Genomic DNA, 24,263 nt, shown 5'->3' on the forward strand with positions numbered 1-24,263 from the left:
GTGCTGCTGCTGTTTCTGAAATTTATTTTATTCAGTTTAGTGTATTGCACAGTGGTTTGTGTCTCAGTAATGATCAGTGGTGGAATGTAACTAAGTACATGTACTCCAGTACTGTACTTGAGTCCAAATGTTGAGGTACTTGTACTTTACTTGAGTCTTTTCTTTTCATGCCACTTTCTACTTCTACTCTGCTACATTTCAGAGAGAAATATTGTACCTTTTACTCCACTACATTCATCTGACAGCTTTAGTTACTAGTTACTTTACACATTAAGATTCCTGCACACAAAACACATGTAGTTTATAAAATCTGATGTTTGATTCTAAAGTAAACTAGCCAACAATATAACGGCCTACAAGTCCAGCTGAGATGATTAGACCAGTAAACACTTAGTTGAATGACGGAACTGTTGATATCTGTAGAAAGATGTAAACATAGGGCACATTTATTTACTTATGCATGTACAGTACAGGCCAAAAGTTTGGACACACCTTCTCATTCAATGCGTTTCCTTTATTTTCATGACTATTTACATTGTAGATGGCATCAAAATGCATCAAAACTATGAATGAACACATGGAATTATGTACTTAACAAAAAAGTGTGAAATAACTGAAAACATGTCTTATATTTTAGATTCCTCCAAGTAGCCACCCTTTGCTATGATTACTGCTTTGCACACTCTTGGCATTCTCTTGATGAGCTTCAAGAGGTAGTCACCTGAAATGGTTTTCCAACAGTCTTGAAGGAGTTCCCAGAGATGCTTAGCACTTGTTGGCCCTTTTGCCTTCACTCTGCGGTCCAGCTCACCCCAAACCATCTCGATTGGGTTCAGGTCCGGTGACTGTGGAGGCCGGGTCATCTGGCGCAGCACTCCATTACTCTCCTTCTTGGTCAAATAGCCCTTACACAGCCTGGAGGTGTGTTTGGGGTCATTGTCCTGTTGAAAAATAAATGATGGTCCAACTATACGCAAACCGGATAGGATGGCATGTCGCTGCAGGATGCTGTGGTAGCCATGCTGGTTCAGTATGCCTTCAATTTTGAATAAATCCCCAACAGTGTCACCAGCAAAGCACCCCCACACCATCACACCTCCTCCTCCATGCTTCACAGTGGGAACCAGGCATGTAGAATCCATCCGTTCACCTTTTCTGTGTCGCACAAAGACACAGCAGTTGGAACCAAAGATCTCAAATTTGGATTCATCAGACCAAAGCACAGATTTCCACTGGTATAATGTCCATCCCTTGTGTTTCTCGGCCCAAACTAATCTCTTCTGCTTGTTGCCTCTCCTTAGCAGTGGTTTCCTAGCAGCTACTTGACCATGAAGGCCTGATTCGCGCAATCTCCTCTTAACAGTTGTTCTAGAGATGTGTCTGCTGCTAGAACTCTGTGTGGCATTCATCTGGTCTCTAATCTGAGCTGCTGTTAACTTGCGATTTCTGAGGCTGGTGACTCAGATGAACTTATCCTCAGCAGCAGAGGTGACTCTGGTCTTCCTTTCCTGGGGCGGTCCTCATGTGAGCCAGTTTCGTTGTAGCGCTTGATGTTTTTTGCGACTGCACTTGGGGACACATTCAAAGTTTTCGCAATTTTCCGGACTGACTGATCTTCATTTGTTAAAGTAATGATGACTCCTCGTTTCTTTTTACTTAGCGGATTGGTTCTTGCCATAATATGAATTCTAACAGTTGTCCAATAGGGCTGTCGGCTGTGTATCAACCTGACTTCTGCACAACACAACTGATGGTCCCAACCCCATTAATAAGGGAAAAAATTCCACTAATTGACCCTGACAAGGTACACCTGTGAAGTGAAAACCATTTCAGGTGACTACCTCATGAAGCTCATTGAGAGAACACCAAGGGTTTAAAGCGCTATCAAAAAAGCAAAGGGTGGCTACTTAGAGGAATCTAAAATATAAGACATTTTGTTAAGTACATAATTCCATATGTGTTCATTCATAGTTTTGATGCCTTCAGTGAGAATCTACAATGTAAATAGTCATGAAAATAAAGGAAACGCATTGAATATGAAGCTGTGTCCAAACTTTTGGCCTGTTCTGTATATCTGCATGTATTTCAAAATGTAGGCCAAGTATTTACTTAAAAAAAAAAGAAACAGAACCGTATTGACACAAAAAAGAATTTATAGCAGAAAGCACCATTTTATAACGGCCTACAAGTCCAGGTGAGATGCTTAGACCATTAAACACTTAGTTGATTGACAGAACTGTTTGGTTTGTTTAAAAAATGAGGATTTTTCAAAATTCAGTACTTTGACTTTTAATATTTCAAGTACATTTTCCTGATGATACTTACATACTTTTACTTAAGTAACATTTTCAATGCAGGACAGTATGGTATTAGTACTTTTACTGAAGTAAAAGATCTAAATACTTCTTCAACCACTGGTAATGATGTTGTGATTTTTGCCTCCATAAAGCCAGGTGTTCTACACTGCTGCAGCCTACCTGTTGATTTATAAAGCTAAAAGTGATTACCAGCTTGCTGTTGAACTGTGAATCCAGGGAATTCTGCTGCTTTGCTGTTTAGTTACATTTCCATTGTAATTATTTTGGTGCTGTGGTGGCAGAGGATAATATCTGGTATTCTTTCCACTTACACCTCTGTTGATGTTAGTTTTATGATGTAGTTTTCTCATTGTATGTGTGTGTCATCTCTTCTTAAGGTGCTCACTGTGAATAAAAGACATTGGAAAAGTGCACATGTTTTTGTGTGTGTGTGTGTGTGTCAGTTCAACTTATTTGCGTGTGGACCATGTATGGCACTAAATACATTTCCAGTAAAGCACAATGATTAAGGGGGGGCCTCACACAAAGAGCAGCCTAGGGGCCCCTGACCACCTTAATCCGCATTAAGGTGGCATTTAATGCCTGGTCCCATGGCATTAAAACTTTATGAGGTTTTTTAACATTAATATGCGTAAAATAAATAGTTTGAAGGAGAAATGATTTAATCTAGTATACTTTTTGTTTTCAAATAAATGAAACCAATTTGTTAATGTTCCCTTTTATTAAATAAAAACACATTATTTAATTAATGAATTTGTATTGCGCCCCTGAAGTTTGTTAAAAATAAAATCTAAAAGACGTGATCGTTTGATTTCTGAGGAGGAAGAAGAGGCTTGGTCCAATTGAAGATTAAGCAAAAGATTTAATAAAACAGAATGAAAATGACATGACAAAAACATTTAAACATTAAACACTGCCAGCAGTGGACTGAAAGGATCCTTCCCCTTGTGAGGGTCACATAAAAACAGTCCCGAAATCACCTCTGTTTAAGCATTATATTCCTTTAGAATTGTGTGTGTTTCCTTGAATGAAAATTCTCCAGGATAAGGACACACCTCTGAATTCAGGTTTACTCCAGGTCACAGACCAATGCCAGTGCCAATTCTATTCAAATTTACAGAGATATGCATTTCCTTTGTTCTAATCAAGTCTGGCCCAGCAGGGAGTGGCTCCCCAAAAGGCAGAAACAGCAGTTACCTTTCCTGTGGGGACAATGGCCCTCATTTATGAAACGTGCGTACGACCTAAAACAGGCGTACGACGGGCGTACGCCGATTCCTACGCAAAGCTCGGCATTTATCAATTTGGACGTGAGCGTAGGCTGCGATCAAATCTCATGTCTGGTCTGAACTCGTGTACGCAAGTTTCTGAGTCAGCGTGGCCTTGCGGTGCAGCATATATATATAGTATATCAGTTTAACAGGAGAAGGAGAAGTCATCAGTTGATCACTTATCAGCAATGGCAGATCTGGCTCTTTTAGAAGACCTCTATGAGCCGGTACAATAGTGCACACGTGCCACGGTGGCGCGCTCCATCGGATTGTTTAAGGGCAGATGGCTCGCATCAGCGGGGGGGACCCTATACACGGCAGAAAAAGTCTGCAATATTGTTTTAGCCTGTGGGGTTCTGCACAACATCTCGCAGGAAAACTGGGTGCCATAAATGTAGCGATGGAGCCAGATGACCCGATGCCCAGAGAGCAGTGTCCAGCACAGCCCCAACTGGGGGCTATACGTAGGAGACAGGATATTATTATTCCTCGCTTTTAAAAGGTAGCCTATAGTGTTATGTTTGGCCATGATATTCAATACAGGAAACATGACGATGCACAACATTTTTATTTTATTCAGGTTTTAATTTCTATGTCGTGAACGATTTATTTCTGCCATTGACTGAGTTATTTCAGCTTGTTTTTCCAGCCCCTCTGCTGTCAGGAGACCGGGTCGGGGTGGTGGTCCAGCACGGGGGGGCGGAGGACACGCGCTCTCCCCCAGCTGTTGACTCATTCTGACTCATGAAAAAAAACCTGAGTAAAATAAAAGACACTGCATAAACTCCGCTACCGTGTGTTTATTTAAATATAGGTACACCATGTAGGCCTAAGAGATTGCAATATAAGCCTATTAGGACTATAGAAAATGCGTCAAGGATGTATAAATTAAATAAACTTCAGCTGGAGTCCGATTTACTACGGCAACACTGTTGACCGCATCAGTGATCTCTTTCCATCCCGCATTCTTTCTACAGCCTTTAATAACAGTTTTCGGGCTGCCAAAAAGTACACAAGTTAGTGCAAATGAACCAGAGATATCAGGCTTTCAATCTCCACCTCTGAAAAGTGCTGCTTCTCAGCCGGATTACGTCTCGCCGTGTTGTAAATTGTAGCGGCGAGGCCTAAAAACCGAGAATATATTGGGGCGTGATATTTAAATTACGATCGTTTCCAGGCGCTGCATTTATCAATGTACAACCATTCTTACGCTCTGATTGGTGTGATACGAACGTTTCATAAATCACACGTGAAGCCTGTCGTAAGATGATTTCGTAAGATGAGCCAGGCAAATGCAGATTAAGTGTAGTTAATTGATTAGATCTAGCTGCAGGCTACATAAAACCAAAAGTACATTGTTTTCAAAACAAAAGCATGGTTTTAACTTTTTAAAACCTAACAAGTTCTTTATGTGCTCCTTCAACTTAGGAGCACACAAGCTCCTTGGGAAACATTTTACCTCCAGTGATAGTAACTAAACAGACATTTATTTAAATTAAAATGTTAGGAATTTGGAATTTGGAACTTTTACATAGAAATTAATGTCTGTCACATTTAAAATCTTGCCAAACGAGTTCACACAGTGCTGATTAAGCCTATTGCTACCAGGGAAAGTCGCGGAGTTGTGGTGTCTGTTGGTGCCTTGGTCGGGGGCGCTGACAGGTAGGCTTGTGCCAATTGATGATCAGATCGCATATTGATGATTAAAAAGAATGTTGGGCGATTGGTTATTCCTACACTGATATGAATGTGATTTTAGCTAACTCAATATCAGAACTAAGATGTTATATAAAGGTCTCAAAGAGCTCTATCCAATGGTGCCAAAAAGACCTATCTGAGATCAAAATGTATTGAATAAAGCAACAAAACAATAAAGACCTAACACAAAAGTGTGTGTAATGTTTGGAGCCAGAAGGGTGTAAGTCCACTTATGCCCTTCTGGCTCTGAAAATACATGTAGGACCCACATTTTTGTTCAGAGCCAGAAGGGCGCAAGTGTAGTTGGTGCCCTAAAACAGCATTTAAAATGGCTGACACAACTGCAGACATGGAACTGTCTGAGGTAGAAAAGATTTTGATGAATATTATGATGATGATGAATCCTATATTGAAGAAGTTGAAGATGAGTCAGAGTTGTTTTTGAATGCATTTCCTCACAAGAGTGATGACAGTAAGACATAATCATGCCTTGAGAGCCTTACCTTGTTAGCCTAGCCTAGCATGGCTAATGTTAATCCCATTGTTTTGGTCTTATCTGGCTAACTGTGCCTGCTAACTAGCCTTGTGTTCTGACAGAATATTCTTTTGAACTTTCTCATAATCTACTTTACCCTAGCCTTGAACTAATAGATTCAGGGCACTCATGTAGGATATTATATTAATAAACAATGTGTTAATCATTAAGGGACACAGCCACATGAGGTGAGGAAGATAAATCAACTTGAGGGAGACATGGAGACAGCACATGATGGAGGAAGTGAGTTCCGACTTGCATAGAAAATAAGTCTGAACATTCACCTTATCTAATCCTTACCCCGAATTATTAGTATCAGGGCATTCATGTAGGATATTAGTAAATATTAATGATATCATTTAGGGACACAGCATAAGATGAGGGAGAGAAATGAGGAGATGGAAAAGAGAGAGGGACACATGGAGACAGCAGAAGATGGAGGAAGAGAGACAGACAGGGAGACAGATCATGCAATTGATGAGGGACACATGAAGACAGAAGAGGATCGAGGGACTGAGACAGTAGACATTGTGCTAGAATTTGTTCAGGAGGAAGGGGCTAACAGTGGCCAGGAAGAGGAGACAGAAGGAGATCGAGGGAGTGAGACAGTAGACATTGAGCCTGTTCAGGAGGGAGGGGTTGAAAGTGGCCAGGAAGATTATGCCAACACACCACAACGAGGAAGAAAAAGACAGAGAGATGATGAAAATTGGAAAAGAAATCAACGTAAAAGGTTAAGAAATTCTGGCCAAAGCTACATTAATTCACATGGCATTCATGTTCCAGGAAGGAAGGTGAGGGAGAAGAACTGTGCCTCTTGGCGTTACAAATGCAATCAGAACTTCCCAGAGCCAGTGAGGGAAAGTATATTTCAACATTATTGGGAGATGGGAGATGCAGCAAGGCAGAAAGACTTCATTGTCAATCACGTTATCAAAAGAGGGAAAAGAAACAGTGAAAAAATCTCAAGAAGAACTCATTTGTTTGAGTATTATCTAACCTTTGATGGAAAACAGATAAGGGTATGCAAAGACTTCTTTTTGAAGACCCTTGATGTGTCTGAGAAATTTGCGAGGTCTGCAGGCGGGCATCCATCTGGTGAATTGGGAATTTCCCCTCCAAGCAAGAAAGGGCGGCATGCACCTCAAAACAAAGTGCAAAGACAAAATACGAGAGCATATCAAGTCTTTCCCAAAACTTGAATCCCACTACTAGATAGAGATACAAACAAGCTTTACTTGGAAGGATCTCTGAATGTGCCAACAATGTATGAGCTGTATAAAGAGAAATGTGAACAAGAGTGGAAGATTAAACCAGAAAAACAAAGTCTTTATAGAATGGTGTTTGACACTGAGTTCAATCTAGCTTTCCACACTCCAAAGAAAGATGTGTGCAAATACTGTGAATGGTACCAATGTTTAGAAAACAGTGAGAAGGAAAGTCATAAGCATGACTTTGAGGCCCACCAGTTAAGAAAAAAAACAGGCCAGAGAACATAGAGATAATGACAAAAAGAAAGCAAAGGAACAGGAGTCATACAAGGCTGTCACTTTTGACCTAGAGCAAGTGTTAAGACCCCTTGGAGCAACGTTCTGCTGTTCTACTCACACAAGTTAAGTACTTACAACCTCACTGTATATGAAATGGACAGTAAAGATGTTGAGTGTTACATGTGGCATGAGGGGGAAGGCGGCCGAGGATCATCAGAGATCAGCACTTGTGTTTAGTCGGACCTTTCACAACTTAATCCTGAAGTCAAATATGCAGTTCTTTATTCAGACACGTGGTGGACAGAATAGAAATGCTGCCTTTAGCACAATGTGCCTGCATGCAGTCAGCACATCTCCACTATTGACCATAAGTACACAGAGTCTGGTCACAGCCAGATGGAGTGGGACAGCGTGCATGCTGCAGTGGAAACTGCGAGGAGAAAGGTTCCAATCTACTCCCCTGAAGGCTACTACACCCTTGTGAGATTGGCAAGAAAGAACAAACCATACACCGTACATGAACTTGGTCACAAGGACTTCCTGGACTTCAAGTCTTTCCCCAATCACGTACTCAAAAATAAAAACAAAGATGAGGAGGGAAAAGCAGTGCATTGGCAGAAGATTAAATGGTTTCGCTACACAAAAGAAGAACCCAGAACAATCTTCTTCAAGTACGATTTCACCGACCCAACCTTCTATGAACTGAAGGTGGCAAAGCAGGCAGCCAGGGGCACCAGAAGCACCCATTCCAGTGTTCGAATTACGTGGGAGCCAGAGGGAGCCGAGCTCCCATGAGGTCTGGCTCCCATGAAAACAGCAAAGTCAGAAATCTGAGGGGGTCTCTCATATCTGAAGGTGTCTGCCGTATGTGGCATTGTAATTTAATCTTAATCAACGCTCATTATCCATCCCTGTGCAATCTCTTACCATTAAAGACGTTAAATTAAAATATAGGCTACTACGGACTTAGACCTGAGCCTACCCTACGCTCATGAACGCAGCATGACTGCACTTCACCACCACACCTCTAGGCTACGTGAGCAAACCGCATACGATCGATTTTACAGCACTTGCAAGTCCGAAGAAGTGACCTTGCTTTTAGCTTAATATGCTTTTGAGGTAAATACCAATACATATATATATCACTGTCAGTTATGCCACCGAAAAAAAGGCCACCTGCGTCGAATTAATTTTTGGCCCTGACAAGTTTCGGTTTTACCACCAAAAAACAAAAAAATAGTTGCAGATTTAGAATCAGAAAATACCAAGTCCTCCCGGAGTTGTGCCTTTTGTCATTAGTTTTGTTTTCAATAACTTTGTAAACAGTGGCAGTAAGCCAATAGCTACATGCAAGGTGTGTGGTACCAAGATAAATGATGCCGGATCAACAACGTCGGACTTCATCAGGCATCTCAAAATGCACCCACACGCTAATGTGAAAGAGAGGTTATATTTAGCATATATCGTCACAGGTAACAAGCTAACCATCGCAAAGTGTGGGGCAAACTCATGTGATGCGTAATTGATCCCGTGGATGATTTGTAGACTATTAAGTGTACAAAGTGTACCCAGTCCACTGTGTCTTAATTCTGCACATATTTCTGTTACTGTAGTCCTATTTACTATTTCATTATTTCATCCAGCGTGGCGCAGCAGATCCGTGCGCACTGTCACCTGCCGTAGAGACGCTGGCCTCACTATCTCTCCTCCTCTGAGTTGGGTCTCCCTCGCGCTGGACTCAGTTTCACTGAGCGTACTAACACTTAGAAAATGAATGGCATTACATCTGTGAGTTCAAACTGCTTATTGTGCGTAATTTGGACCGACACTGAGATGCATGTTGTTCTGTAACTGGTGTGGCGCTGCCACTATTCTCTTGATTTCCACTTCGACATTAGACATTTTTTTTAATGAAAGAGACGTTATATTTAGCATATATCATCACAGGTAACCAGCTACCATCGCAAAGTGTTGTGCTAATGCTGGGAACAGGCACATTGTATCTTTATAGTATCCATATAATGTGATAGACTTAGGTTAATATTTCACCAGGTCCGAGGGCTGGAGGGATGTGTTAAGTAGACCCCATAAAGTTATCCTTCAACTGATTTTGATACTGTACTGTCTGGATGGTAGCTACAGGACATGCTTTGAATTCATAAGATTTAACAATACAGTGTTAGGGACAGATCAGATGGCCAGAGACTTGAGACTTGACTTGGACTCGTGGCAAAAGACTTGAGACTTGACTTGGACTTCCAAAAAACTTGTGAACATCTCTGCTGTGCGCATATACTGCGCAAAAGCACCACTCGCGCCTAGGTTATTTAATCGTATAGCCTTGTTAGGCTATGTGGTGTGCTTATGAGATAGAGAGACCCCCTTAAAGACAAAAAGATAATTCGAACACTGACCCATTCCGTGTTCAAACCAAGTTCAATGTATGAAAGCCCTCCTGGGATCAGTGCATTAAAGTGCCCATATTATGAAAAAATCACTTTTTTGGGGATTTGGGGTGTTATTTTGTGTCTCTGGTGCTTCCGCACGCAAACAAACTTTGAAAAAAACCAATCCATGCTGTTTTGAGTGAGATACGGGTTTCTTTATGTGTCCTGCCTTCAGTCTCTGGGTGAGCTGTTCAGACCTGCCAACCTTGAAGAAATTTTATGAGTACAACCCCCCCCAGGCCTTCCGCACACACCAATCACCGACAGCCCACCGCCAATATATGCTCCACCGTTGCACTCACCAATGAGAAACCTATGAGATACCTAACACTATACAACAGAATATAATTTCACCAATAAAGATTTATTAGTTACTCTATAACCATATACAAGTAGACCATAAATGTTATACAATTACTGATATCACTCCTAACAGTGAATTGAAAAGAAACTGTTGTACAGGAGGCATAGCCCATGGAAACTTCTTCCACCTGAAAATACATTGTTTGGCTCATTACTACCTTCTAGATTACAATAAATTACTATTACCGTGTAGAGGAGTGGATGAATGGCTGTACGCGTAGTGGAACTACTATACAAATGCTTTCTTATATCCTGTCCAATATTTTGTGCCCATATATTTGTTAGTCTAACCAACAGGAGGCAGAGAGAGATAATAAATATGCCTAAGTACTTCTGTGTTAAAGATGAGAGTCAGACCAGGTTAACACGTTCTGATTACTGAAAGGGAATGAAGTAGTCTAAGTAATGATTTACTCATAAAGCAACTTTAAATAGGCCTAAAGCAACTACTAAAAAAAAAAAGCACAGATTGAAGCCTGACAGAGACACAATTATAGGCTAATAAATAACATGGGTCAGATATTGGGCGCCTGGATGGATCAGTTGGTGGAGCGGGTACCCATATATAGAGGTTTACTCCTCGACGCGGCAGGCCCGGGTTTGACTCCGACCTGTGGCCCTTTGCTGCATGTCATTCCCCCTCTTTCTCCCCTTTCATGTCTTCTGCTTTCCTATCAAAATAAAGGCTGAAAATGCCCAAAAAATTATCTTAAAAAAGAACAAACAAAAAAACATGCGTCAGATATTTTAGATACGCTTTTAAAAATTTGACATGGGTGACATTGCATTATGTCAGTTGCCATCACATCACATAAATAGCCTAACTGTTACATTTATCTTACGTTAATCAGCACCTGGCCTTTCTAAAACCTTTTAGTTTTCTAGCCATTCCACCACTTTTCTAACTGCCCCCAACTAATGGGAAGGATGGCAGGTGTGATAGGCTAGTCTATTGACACCAGTGTTGGGCAAGTTAATTCCAAAATGTAATACATTATTGATTACTAGTTACTGTCATTTGAGAGTAATTAGTTATATTACAATATTACTGTTTCTGAATTGTAATGACTACTTTTGAGTTACTTTCACCAAAATAAGTCTCATCTTTATCAACTTTAATACATCATAATTTATTCATATTATTTTGTATTATTAATCTGACGCTGCAAAGTAACTAAAGCTATAAATAGCCTACTTGACTCTGAATTTTGGTGGACTAGAAGTAGCCTAATAAGTAGGATTAAATGAAAAATACCCAATTAAAATTGAATCAAAGTATATATATACGGTAGTATACCGACGGCTATAGTTACTTTCCACCGCTGATAACATGTAATATTACGTGTAGCAAGACTAAACATTAATTCTCGACATGTGTCAGTTGCTCGGTCACATTGCTGTCATCACTGACAGGACACATGTTGTCAGTTACCGTCTGGTTCTGGCACTGACCACGGGGAACAGTGACGGGACAGCTCGCTTCAACGCAGCGTAAACAACTCCGGAAAATAATGTCTGTGTCGCAAATGTATCTCTGCAGTCAGTTCAACCACTGAATTGTAATGCGTTATTCCCATCACTGATGGACACTATGAACGTTGAAATTTTTTCTTTCTTAATATCATTATGTTTCGGGGGTGGGGAGTATTTGTTTATGGGACTGTGTTTGTTTCCCGTTACCCCTTGGTGACTGATGTCGATGTCTGTCTTGCACACGGTGCAGAACGTGTGAGGAGGTTCTATATCCACCTTTTTCCGGGTTAGCGAATTTACCCATGATTCATATCGGTTTTTAACCGGAAGTCGGTTTTCCTTTTCCGGTTCGAAGCCTGTGTACGTTTGATAGCTTGTAGCTTGCTAGCCTGTTTGCTGTAAAAGCCGGTGTTTCACCATGGATGAAGCACAAATGGACAAAAAACGGAGGTGGATACACACCATGGATGTTTTAACAAGTCGTGACGACAAGACCGTAACAGTCCCTCATCCATCCCGCCTGACGGAGTGGCTAGATGACATGAAGCAATGGCCCGATGTTAGCTACATCGACGTCGTTAATTACCTTTTATTTTCCGAAAGTGTTGATGGCGAAGAATTCCGTAATTACAAAAGCACAGAAGCATATACTTACTTGCATAGTAACAAAATAGGTACGGTATGGTTGAAAAAACACAGCGGCTTTATATTTCTGAAGGCAGCAGTAGAGCCTAGTCAGAGTGTCAATGAAGCTAAACATACAGCATGGGCAATGCTGAGGCCAAGTGGAGTCATTGAGACAGTCGGCTGCTCTTGCATTGCCGGGTTAGGGAAGTCATGTAGCCATGCAGCAGCTATTCTGTGGAAGGTAAAAATAAAAAGTACATAAGCACAGTACTTGACTAAATGTATTTTTACACTTGTAATTTGATATACTTATGTTCATGCTTAATAGTAAGTGGATAAATAACAAAGACAGTATTGATGCCATTATTGCAGGTGCAAAATGCAGTGATTGGTGGAAAGACAGGGCTTGCATGTACAGATGAGCAGCGCAGGTGGAATGCAGGGACATCAAAGAACCTTGAGCCTAAACGTCTGAGTCAGATAAACTTCAAGCACCACAAGGCAGAACAGCAATACAGAGTTAACTGTAGGGCTGTAGCCAGTCAACCACTCCCAAATACACCACATCATGTCTCACACAAAGACTTCAGAGACAGTGTGGACAAAGCCGCCATCCAACCACTTTTTGTCCTGAAGAACAATTTACTTAGGAAGTGTTATAATGCCTCACCATCAGCAGAAAACCCTAGCACTAGTTACAGTGCAGTTGATGACAAGATTCTTCAGCCACATCAGACACACAATTATGAGCTTAGCTGTAACTCATGCAAGGCATTCTACCAGGCATACATTGAAGTTAGTGATGCCCAAGCAGCTCAATTAGAATTAGAAAACAAGAGAGCAAAGTGCCTCTGATTTGTGGCACAATTGTAGAAAAATCAGACTTACAGCAAGTTCTGCCAAAAAGGTTCCCGTCCATGCAACCACAAGCAGTGACAAATTTCTATGTGAGCACATATACCCCTCATTTCGTGGTAACTATGCGACTAACTATGGTAAAGCAAACGAACGTAGAGCTTGCCAAGAGCTGAAAGAAGAGGGTATGAGCATTACCCACAGGGGCACTGTTGTAAGTGTCCAAGAACCATGGCTCTCTGCCAGTCCTGATGGGGTCATTGACTCATGTGTGCTACTGGAAGTAAAATGTCCAGTGCCAACCCAGCCCTCACTCACTGAACAGCTTACTCAGAAATGCAGTGATGTCAAACTAGTAGATGGAGGGCTGCAGTTGCAGAAAACTGGCAGTAGGGGATATTACATGCAAATACAGCTTACAATGTTTTGCACAGGTCTAAAATCTGCTACACTTTTGATCTGGACACCCAAAGAGCATGTGTCCCTTACAGTGCAATATGATGAGGCATTTGTGAGGGAGCAAGTCAAGCGATTGAGAGGTTTTTATTTCTCACGTATGCTACCTCGGCTTGTAGATGAATATGCTGCAGGACGGTTTAAGCTAAATAAAAGATACATTGAGGTAATGGACAAGGTTCAGTGAACATCTACATGTGGCATGACCATAAATGTGTGCCATACATTAAGAGAATCTGAGTGAAAATTGGGATACCTTTAGACTGTGTAAAGCAAATATTCTTACAATGTTAGGCAAAAACATGCTGCCAGTCTTTGTTTTTATGTAAAGATATGCAATGGGATTCCAACCATATATTTTTATATTTTCCTATAAAAAGAAAAGCATTCACGTCATATTTGAAAAGTTGATAACATGAAATGTTGTAAATAGTTTAATATATACATAATACCAGTTTGTATTATGTAGAAAAATGCATACATATTCACATTCTGTACAACACAACAAATGTTCACATACACTCGTTTTGTAGACATCAGTGTTTTAGCCATTATGGCACCATTTCATTTGACGTTCCTGTAAATATGGTATATACATGGATCACATATTAAATTATTAAGCTTCGTTAGGCCTATATACAGATCAGTCTCAGGTTGAGACTTGTAGTTCTGAAAGTTGCACAACTTAAAGGTAATGTTCATGTATGTTTAATGTAGGACTTAGTTTGAGGTTGTTATTGCATTTTAGAAAATGTATTCTTTAAAAACAATGTAATGTTGCTATTTCCGAAAATTAAACAAAACTAGCTCTTCAATAAAACAAAAGTATTTCTCATCAGATTACTCGATTAATCAATGGAATAATAGGTAGAATCCATCCATCCATCCATCTTCGTCCGCTTATCCGGTGTCGGGTCGCGGGGGGAGCAGCTCCAGCAGGGGACCCCAAACTTCCCTTTCCCGAGCAACATTAACCAGCTCCGACTGGGGGATCCCGAGGCGTTCCCAGGCCAGGTTGGAGATATAATCCCTCCACCTAGTCCTGGGTCTTCCCCGAGGCCTCCTCCCAGCTGGACGTGCCTGGAACACCTCCCTAGGGAGGCGCCCAGGGGGCATCCTTACCAGATGCCCGAACCACCTCAACTGGCTCCTTTCGACGCAAAGGAGCAGCGGCTCTCTCCGAGCTCCTCACGGATGACTGAGCTTCTCACCCCTATCTCTAAGGGAGACGCCAGCCACCCTCCTGAGGAAACCCATTTCAGCCGCTTGTACCCTGGATCTCGTTCTTTCGGTCATGACCCAGCCTTCATGACCATAGGTGAGGGTAGGAACGAAAACTGACCGGTAGATCGAGAGCTTTGCCTTCTGGCTAAGCTCTCTTTTTCGTCCTACGGTGCGATAGATTGAATGCAATACCGCACCCGCTGCGCCGATTCTCCGACCAATCTCCCGCTCCATTGTCCCCTCACTCGCGAACACAACCCCAAGGTACTTGAACTCCTTCACTTGGGGTAAGGACTCATTCCCTACCTGGAGAAGGCATTCCATCGGTTTCCTGCTGAGAACCATGGCCTCAGATTTAGAGGTGCTGATCCTCATCCCAACCGCTTCACACTCGGTTGCGAACCCGATCCAGTGAGTGCTGAAGGTCGCAGGCCGATGATGCCATCAGGACCACATCATCTGCAAAGAGCAGCGATGAGATCCCCAGCCCACCAAACTGCAACCCCTCCCCACCCGACTACGCCTCGATATCCTGTCCATAAATACTACAAACAGGATTGCTGACAAAGCGCAGCCCTGGCGGAGGCCAACCCTCACCTGAAACGAGTCCGACTTACTACCGAGAACCCGGACACAGCTCTCGCTTTGGTTGTACAGAGATTGGATGGCCCTGAGAAGAGACCCCCTCACCCCATACTCCCGCAGCACCTCCCACAGTATCTCCCGGGGGACCCGGTCATACGCCTTCTCCAAATCCACAAAACACATGTAGACCGGTTGGGCATAGTCCCAGGCTCCCTCCAGGATCCTTGCGAGAGTGAAGAGCTGGTCCGTTGTTCCACGACCAGGACAGAATCCGCATTGTTCCTCCTCAACCCGAGGTTCGACTATTGGCCGACCCCTCCTTTCCAGCACCTTGGAGTAGACTTTACCAGGGAGGCTGAGAAGTGTGATACCCCTATAATTGGCACACACCCTCTGGTCCCCCTTTTTAAAAAGGGGAACCACCACCCCAGTCTGCCACTCCTTTGGCACCGTCCCAGACTTCCACGCAATGTTGAAAAGGCGTGTCAACCAGGACAGCCCCTCCACACCCAGAGCCTTGAGCATTTCTGGACGGATCTCATCAATCCCGGGGCTTTGCCACTGTGTAGTTGTTTGACTACATCAGTGACTTCCGCCTGGGAAATCGGCGACAATCCCCCATTATCCTCCAGCTCTGCCTCTAACATAGAGGGCGTATTAGTCGGATTCAGGAGTTCCTCAAAGTGCTCCTTCCACCGCCCTATTACCTCCTCAGTTGAGGTCAACAGTGTCCCATCCTTACTGTACACAGCTTGGATGGTTCCCCGCTTCCCCCTCCTGAGGTGGCGAACAGTTTTCCAGAAGCACTTTGGTGCCGACCGAAAGTCCTTCTCCATGTCTTCTCCAAACTTCTCCCACACCCGCTGCTTTGCCTCTTTCACGGCAGAGGCTGCAGCCCTTCGGCCCTTCGGTACCCTGCAACTGCCTCCGAGTCCTCCGGGATAACATATCCCGGAAAGACTCCTTCTTCAGTCGGACGGCTTCCCTGACCACCGTTGTCCACCACGGTGTTCGTGGGTTACCGCCCCTTGAGGCACCTAAGACCCTAAGACCACAGCTCCTCGCCGCAGCTTCAGCAATGGAAACTTTGAACATTGTCCACTCGGGTTCAATGCCCCCAGCCTCCACAGGGATGCACGAAAAGCTCCGCCCGGAGGTGTGAGTTGAAAGTCTGTTGGACAGGGGCCTCCTCCAGACGTTCCCAATTTACCCGCACTACACGTTTGGGCTTACCAGGTCTGTCCAGAGTCTTCCCCACCCTCTGACCCAACTCACCACCAGATGGTGATCGGTTGACAGCTCTGCCCCTCTCTTCACCCGAGTGTCCAAAACATACAGCCTCAGATCAGATGAAACGATTATGAAATCGATCATTGACCTTCGGCCTAGGGTGCTCTGGTACCAGGTACACTTATGAGCATCCCTATGTTCGAACATGGTGTTCGTTATAGACAATCCATGACTAGCACAGAAGTCCAACAACAACAAACAACCACTCTGGTTTAGATCAGGGAGGCCGTTCCTCCCAATCACGCCTCTCAGGTGTCTCCATCATTGCCCACGTGTGCGTTGAAGTCCCCCAGCAGAACAATGGAGTCCCCCACTGGAGCCCCATGCAGGACTCCAGTCAAGGTCTCCAAGAAGGCCGAATACTCCGAACTCCTGTTTGGTGCATATGCTCAAACAACAGTCAGAGTTTTCCCCCCACAACCCGCAGGCGTGGGGAGGCGACCCTCTCGTCCACCGGGTAAACTCCAACACAGCGGCGCTCAGCCGGGGCTTGTGAGTATCCCCACACCCGCCTGGCGCCTCACACCCTGGGCAACTCCGGAGAAGAAAAGAGTCCAACCCCTATCCAGGAGTATGGTTCCAGAACCAAGACTGTGCGTAGAGGTAAGCCCCACCAGATCTAACCGGTAGCGCTCCACCTCCCGCACCAGTTCCGGCTCCTTCCCCCACAGAGAGGTGACGTTCCACGTCCCCAGAGCCAGCGTCTGCTGCCCGGGTCTGGTCCGTCGAGGCCCCTGACCTTCACTGCCACCCATGTGGCATCGCACCCGACCCCAACGGTTCCTCCCACAGGTGGTGGGCCCATGGGATGGTATAAGATAGAGGTAATAGGTAGAATCGATTACTTAAATAATCGATACCTGCGGCCCTAATTTCGAATTAGATCCTCCCTCAGATTAACAAGAGCAGCACACACTCTTAGAATCTTGTCAATTTTAGGAGCCATAGTGATCGGAACAACCTGGGACAGTATTTTGTAAACTTTCAAACGTCGAATTGCTCTTTCAACATGAATTCTGTCCACGCTTTTTTTGTGAAAGAAGGCATTACCAACTTCACTTTTCTCTCAAACAGCAAGTCTTTTATGGTAAAGCCTCTATCTGCCATGACCTCATCTCCAGGCATTAAGTAGTCCAATATGCCTGAGTCCATAGTGATAAATTTGTCACTGCATCGCCCTCCATATGCTGCAGAAATAAACATAATTAGTCCACATGGGGCAACAGCTACCAGGTATTTCACAGTGTTATGTGAATAATAATGACTGTATGTTTCTCCTCTGGAATCAAGGTTTTTCGGTTTCTGTAAAAGGCTCTCACTGCAGTCTATAATACATGTTGTACTGGGGAAATTCTTCTTGAAGGCTGCAGGCATGGTTGCCCGAATAGTTTCTCTTGGAAGCCATGGAATTAGAGGTCGCAAAACTTCCTCCAGTTTGTCGATCCAATATGACATTATCTTGCTAGCCATGCTCAGTGATACATGAAACTGTCTGCTTAGATCACCTATTACACGGTTTGTTTTTAATTGCATAAGTGTCATGAGAACTTGATCTCAAACAAGCATTGTAAATGAAGTACTGGCATGTCCTTCCAGTGTTGATACAAGAATGTCAAATGTTTCCAGATCTAAAGTGTAGAGCAAAGCATCCGCGTTACTTTGAAGCAGAAAGTAGGCAATGTCATCACACTGAGTCATCTTATCCTGCACATCTTTTCTGCTGGCTGCCTTGCAGTAATCATGATCTTGTCGGCCAGGGTCCTCCCACTGTGTGTGGACTGAGCGTAACTGTTGGTGAATGGGAATTGCAGAACTTGAGTTGCTGATCTGGTCTGAAGCAGTTGAGGACAAGCCCGCTGAGCAGTCTGACCAAAACAAAAGTATTGCCAAAGTTACACAGTAGATAAGTAAACACTAGAAGTACAACATGTCATAATTGACCAGTAAATGTATGTGTTGTATTAATGATCTAAAATTGAAAATGTAACTAGCAACTAAAGCTCTCAAATAATTGTAGTGATGTACAAGTAGGCTATAATATTTTGCCTTTTGAAATGTAGCTAGTGGAGTAGAAGAAAGTATAGGGATGAGTCGGGACGAATGAAACAGCAATTTTCTCTGAGCTCATAGTGTGCAACAGGTAGAGAGGGAAGAGGGCAGAATAGGAAACAGAGAGAGGGAAAGAATCAAGACACACAAAAGAGGCACAACAACACTGATATGCCAAACTAACGTTACATCAGCATGTACAGTATGAAGTACTTAAGCAAAACCCTAACGTCTGTAACGTTTTCTTTTTAACGTCTGTAACGTTTTCTTTTTAAAATGGCGTTAATCTGAAAAGAGTTTCAGCCGTCCCGGTTCTCCCATATCACGAAATAATAACCAGTATGTATATCTATCTTGCTGCATAAAACATGGAATACCTGTAACGTTACAGTTTAACTTACGAGGTCTGCCTTCGATGTCTTCATTGCTGCTGCTAACTCTGCAGCTGCTAGCCGTTTCCGACACAGTTAGCCGGACTAGCTTTCTCCTCTTCTTTGGAGGTGGTCGGTCGTAGCCCAGATAAAGCTCCGGATCAGGGTGCAGTTCTGTTGGCTTTTTTTTAAAGAAATGGAACGAGCAAACATACACTCTTTTTGGAGGGTGCTTTAGTTTCAAAGCTGCAAGCCACGCTGTTTTGCGTTCCTCATTCCTTGGCATGGAGTGCAAAGCATAGGGCGCTGGACACGGACAATTTCTTCGAAGTTGCTGATGTTTCGAAGCAAGACGTTTCCGACAAACTCTTCAATTTTCTTCAATTGTTATGGCAACCAACAACGGCAAAAGTTGAACCTGAGCTCATGTTAACAAGACTTAAATACAACTAATTATAATCAATGTAATGTTGCCTTCTCTGTCGATATAATGGTACGCTAGCAACTTAGCTAGAGAGTAGAGGTTAGCCGCTGAACCGGAAACACATAACCGGAAAGCGGAAGTAGGTCAGCACCCATTGGTTGCTGGAGAAACAAGTGGATACTGTCTCTGTGAGGTAGCCTGGACATGTGGAGGCAAGGCCATCTCTCCCGATAAGAAATTGTTTCGAACCTTTTTTTGGAGGCAGTTCAGCAAGCCAACAGTTATCCGGACAGCCTGGCTTGCTGAGGCACTGAATTGAATTAAACGTGCGAAGCATTTGGCTAGGAGGGGCAGGTGGGCGGAGGGTTAAAATGCAGCGCTTTGATTGGCCAAAAGTTTTTCACTCCAATGCTCAGCGGCAGAATCAACGTCATAGATGTAGATTGCATAGAAACTGAAACCGGAGAAATGTGAGATGCAAAAAAATGCGTACCTAGAAAGCAGCGTACTTAAGGGTCAAAATGTGTGACGTCACAGTCCGAAATGAGCTGGCTTACCACAACCGTTAGCTCGTAAAAACAACCTCTTTTACTGTCTCTAGAGTTAGCTAGCTGACATGATCTACATCTGAGCTACTGAGCATGTGCAAGTGCAATCAAAGATAGTAGTGAAGAAGAAGATGAAAAGAGGTCTCACTCTGTAGCTAAAAAAGAAACCAGGTGAAAAGATGATCTGCAGCAGTGAGAGAGAGCTGTGCAATACAACAAAAAATATGGTGTTTTTTGAAAATTAAACCATGTAAACCTATTCTGGTACAACCTTAAAATACCTTAATTATGAACCTGAAAATGAGCATAATATGGGCGCTTTAAAGAAGAAAGATCTACTCACCCTGTGCAGCAATGGGAGTATTCCTCACACATACACAGAGTTCTACAATGCTTTGACAGTGGGCAGTGAGTAGAACTAAATAAACTAGTGAAAAGAAAAGCAAATAAGACGTGACATGATTCTTTGGATGTGGTCAATGAATAGACTCACAGAGTAATTGAAATGGTTGAACAAAAAAGAAAAGTGAAATGAGTAAAAAGAACACGAGAGAACTGTCAATTGTATAGAGTATTTGAAAAGAAATGAATGAATGTAATGAAATAAATTGAACAACTCATGAAGTGCCAATCAGAAGTGTGTTTAGCAAGTTTAGTGATTTTTATTACAGTCGGTACTGTTCAGCAGATGCCCAGAATGGAAAAGTGAAATGAGAAAAAAAGAAAAAAAAATGAATTACTCGTTCAAGTGTTATTCAGTGTTAATTATTCAATCAATTCCCCTTTTGACCAATTATTTTCTGCATTGTTCAGCAGATATGCCCAATATGTCCATAGAAGACTTGGAAATGTTTCGTGCCAAAAAGGCGTATCTGATGCTTTTGCCATATTTTTTTGATTTTAAAATGTTTTAGAACATGTTCATTGTGTTAATATGCCATACGTTTATTACTTAAATACTTATTCATATAAGTACGCCTGTGGTTGCAATGTTTGTGGTTTAAGGTAAATAATACAGGTGATTGAAGTGTGGTCAACATTTTGTTTTGTCTCTCCTGTAAAGTTTGTCAAAAGCCAATTACACCCCTATAGCAACTATTACTTGAGACATGTTAAACTGTCCCGTTAATGCCTTGACCTTTTTACGTAGATCTCGGGTCACAAACTGGCACTTGTGCAACGATTCCAATCTCTCCGGAGGCAGCAGCTTTGACATAGAGCTTAGATCGGGCCCAAAAAATCAAGCCCGACCCAGCCCGAGCCCGAGGATAGTGGCGGAAAATAACGGCCCGGCCCGAAGAACTTCTCCTTTTCACTTATTATGTGATCCTTCATCTCCAGTTTCTTGTGCTTGGCGTTCAGTGTGCCTTAAAAGGCAAGAAGAATCTTGAGTTAAAACTCAAGATTCTTCTCACGCATCTTGGAAATAGCAAGTGGCTTGTCCATGCTTACTTTGATGCATATATTTGGTGAATTGATGTCTAGGTTTGTGACTACCTGTACCAGTTGTTTCTCAAGATCAGAATCAAAATCTTTTCTATGATACATAACTTTTTGGGTACCTTCCCGCCTGAGGATTAGGCTTTTCTCACCCTGAAGTTTTTTTTTTTTTGAGTTTGAGTTTACTTTTCTCATTTTGAATGTCAGTATTCTCTATATAAAATTAGCTTTTCTCCTCCTGGAGTTGTTTTTTTCTCCACCTGAAGTTTGCCTTTCTCCTTCTGAAGTTTGCTAATCTGTTGCTGATGTTTCTCTACTTCCAGTTTAAGGATTGTATGCGATATTTCTGTATTTTGCCTGCTCAGGGATATTCCAGGTTTTGCTGTCTCAACTGAAAGCATTGATGTTTGTACGGCAACTGCTTAATCAGGAAGTCTTTTTCTTTGGTCACCTGGATCAGTTGCTCCTCCCGTTCAAGGAAAAGTTTCTGCTCTTCGTTCCAGGTTTTAGAAAATTCTTTTCTTATGTTATAGTGCCCATATTATGAAAAAAATCACTTTTTCTGGGATTTGGGGTGTTCTTTTGGGTCTCTTGTGCTTCCACACACATACAAACTTTGAAAAAAATCCATCCATACTGTTTTACGTGAGATACGGTTTCTGAATGTGTCCTGCCTTCAGTCTCCTAGTGAGCTGTTCAAAATCATGCTAACGCTAGCATGCTACGTCGTTCTCAATAGCAAAGCACTGCTACAACACTAGGCTGACCAAACGTCCTCTTTCGCCCGGACATGTCCACTTTTTACCTACTGTCCGGGGCGTCCGGGGGTGTTTTATAAATTCATTAAAATGTCCGGTTTTCACTGTTTTTCATGGGACCATTAAGCGTGTACTTAAATTGACTGGCACTTTGCTCAACGCAATACTACGGTAGGCTACTTTGTTGTGTGACGTAATTCCCGAGAGGCTGCCTTGTGAGCGGCTCTGCGACGCGCACATACACAGGGACCAGGGCAGACAGCGGAGCAGCATTACACACAAAATGCCAAAGTGTTTCCTGCTAAAGATTTCCCACCGTGGTCAGAAAACACAGGGGAGACACTTTGTTTCTCTCACTATGACTCTAGAGTCGGTAGGACTCGCTTGCTGTCACTCTCACTTCTCCCCCGCTCTATATCACCCACTCCCCACACACACACACCGTCTCGACTAGGGTTGGGTATCGTTTTTTGTTTTTTTTAGATTCCGGTGCTAAAATCGATACTTTTAAAACGGTGCCGGTGCCTAAACAAAAAGTAAGTATACTAATTTACCAGTAATCAAATTATTTTTTAAATGTACTTTTTGAAAGTGTACTTTTTTGTTAATGTATTTTAAAAATTGTATAGAAGTTTATTTTTTTTTTAAGTGTATTAAATTTGACATACTTAGAGTGGCAATTCAGTGTACTTATGGGAAGTATATTTTTTTGGAAATTAATTGTTAGTATACTTTATTAAAGTGTACTATGATCTCACTTCATTAGAAGTGTGACTTCTGTTCACTTTATACAGTACACTCTAAAATAAGTGTATTTTTAGTGGCATATCAGAGTACTTTCATAAAATATGTTAAAATGCAAAAATGTATAGTTGTTAGGCTCCAGTCAGACCCGGAACTGAGAAACAGGCACACGAACACCGATGAGCAGTTTACAGTGTTTATTAGAAACGATGTTTGATAGCGGAGGAGGGAGATGGCCAGAATAGCTGCTCCAGGCAGGGTCGAAGCCGGAGATCAGAAGGCGGGTGTGTGGCCAGGCAGCGAAGATGATGGCTGGGTGGAATGGCTGGTTGAGAGCGGAGCGGCGAGGTGAGTAGGCAGCGAGGAGGCAGATGAAAAGCTGATGAGCAGCAGGTCCAGAGGCAGAATCTGAGCAGAGAAGGAATGCGTGAGCCAGAGCATAAATGAGGCAACAACCAAACTGAAAACTGGGATAAGTCTCTCAAGCACAGAGTAGAGCCACGTTACCACGAGAATGGTTGCAACGAACTGGCGCTGAAGAGGTGAACAGCCCGGGTTGATAACTGTTGGTTGAGTACTGGAATGAGCTGCAGCTGGCTGTTGGTTGATTACTGGAATGATCTGCAGCTGGCTGGAGCAGAGCAGGTGAGAGTGGCCACGCCCCTTGACCTAGATCCTCTTGAGTGACATGTAACAGCCGGTGGAGACAGACACAGACAACACACACACAAGGGAAAGGGGAACAGGAAAACAGGCAGGGACAGGGAGACAGACACTGATCCACAACAATAGTGGTAACTTAGTGTACTTATAGTAAGTACACTTATTTTTAATACAGAGTTAGTATAATTTTTGAAAGTGTACACTAATTTCACTTCATCAGTAGTGTAATTTTAGTACACTGTAAACAAAGTGCACTAAATATAAGTGTACTTTTATTAGCATATCAAAGTACACTGAAAAAATGGGAAATAGCAGGTCTTTGAATTTACAAAATTGAATTTAGAATATGCTACGCAATTCATTTATATTCCTTTCAAGAACAGTGTTCAATCTTGTAGACTTCAGTTGTTTTTGTATAGATTCCTTTTGCGTTGATTGAATTGAACATTTTAAATGATCTAATTAAGTTTGGTCACTACCGGAAATTGTATATTTGAATCAAATGGCGCCAGGAAGTGTAGGTGGCACTTCCCGGGCACTGACACCAACCGTTTATATACTGTCTATGCTGCCAACACAGGCAAACTGTTTCAACAAGGACATCGCCAAAACAAGAAGAATGTAAAGAAGAATG

General features: G+C 42.7%; 1 protein-coding gene and 1 long non-coding RNA gene across 2 annotated transcripts in view; one reads left to right on the forward strand and one right to left on the reverse strand.

Moving 5' to 3' along the window:
* Positions 1-24,263, forward strand: part of LOC114560612 (synaptic vesicle glycoprotein 2B) — a 157,421-nt gene that overhangs the window by 42,280 nt on the left and 90,878 nt on the right. The gene's annotated exons all lie outside the window — the stretch shown is intronic.
* LOC114560613 (uncharacterized) lies at positions 23,149-23,841 on the reverse strand. Its single transcript, XR_003693205.1, has 2 exons — positions 23,474-23,841; positions 23,149-23,374 (listed from the first exon to the last, which is right to left on the reverse strand). It is a non-coding gene; the product is annotated as an uncharacterized LOC114560613 (long non-coding RNA).

Source organism: Perca flavescens, chromosome 8 (assembly GCF_004354835.1).
Source record: "Perca flavescens isolate YP-PL-M2 chromosome 8, PFLA_1.0, whole genome shotgun sequence".
NCBI lineage: Eukaryota > Metazoa > Chordata > Actinopteri > Perciformes > Percidae > Perca > Perca flavescens.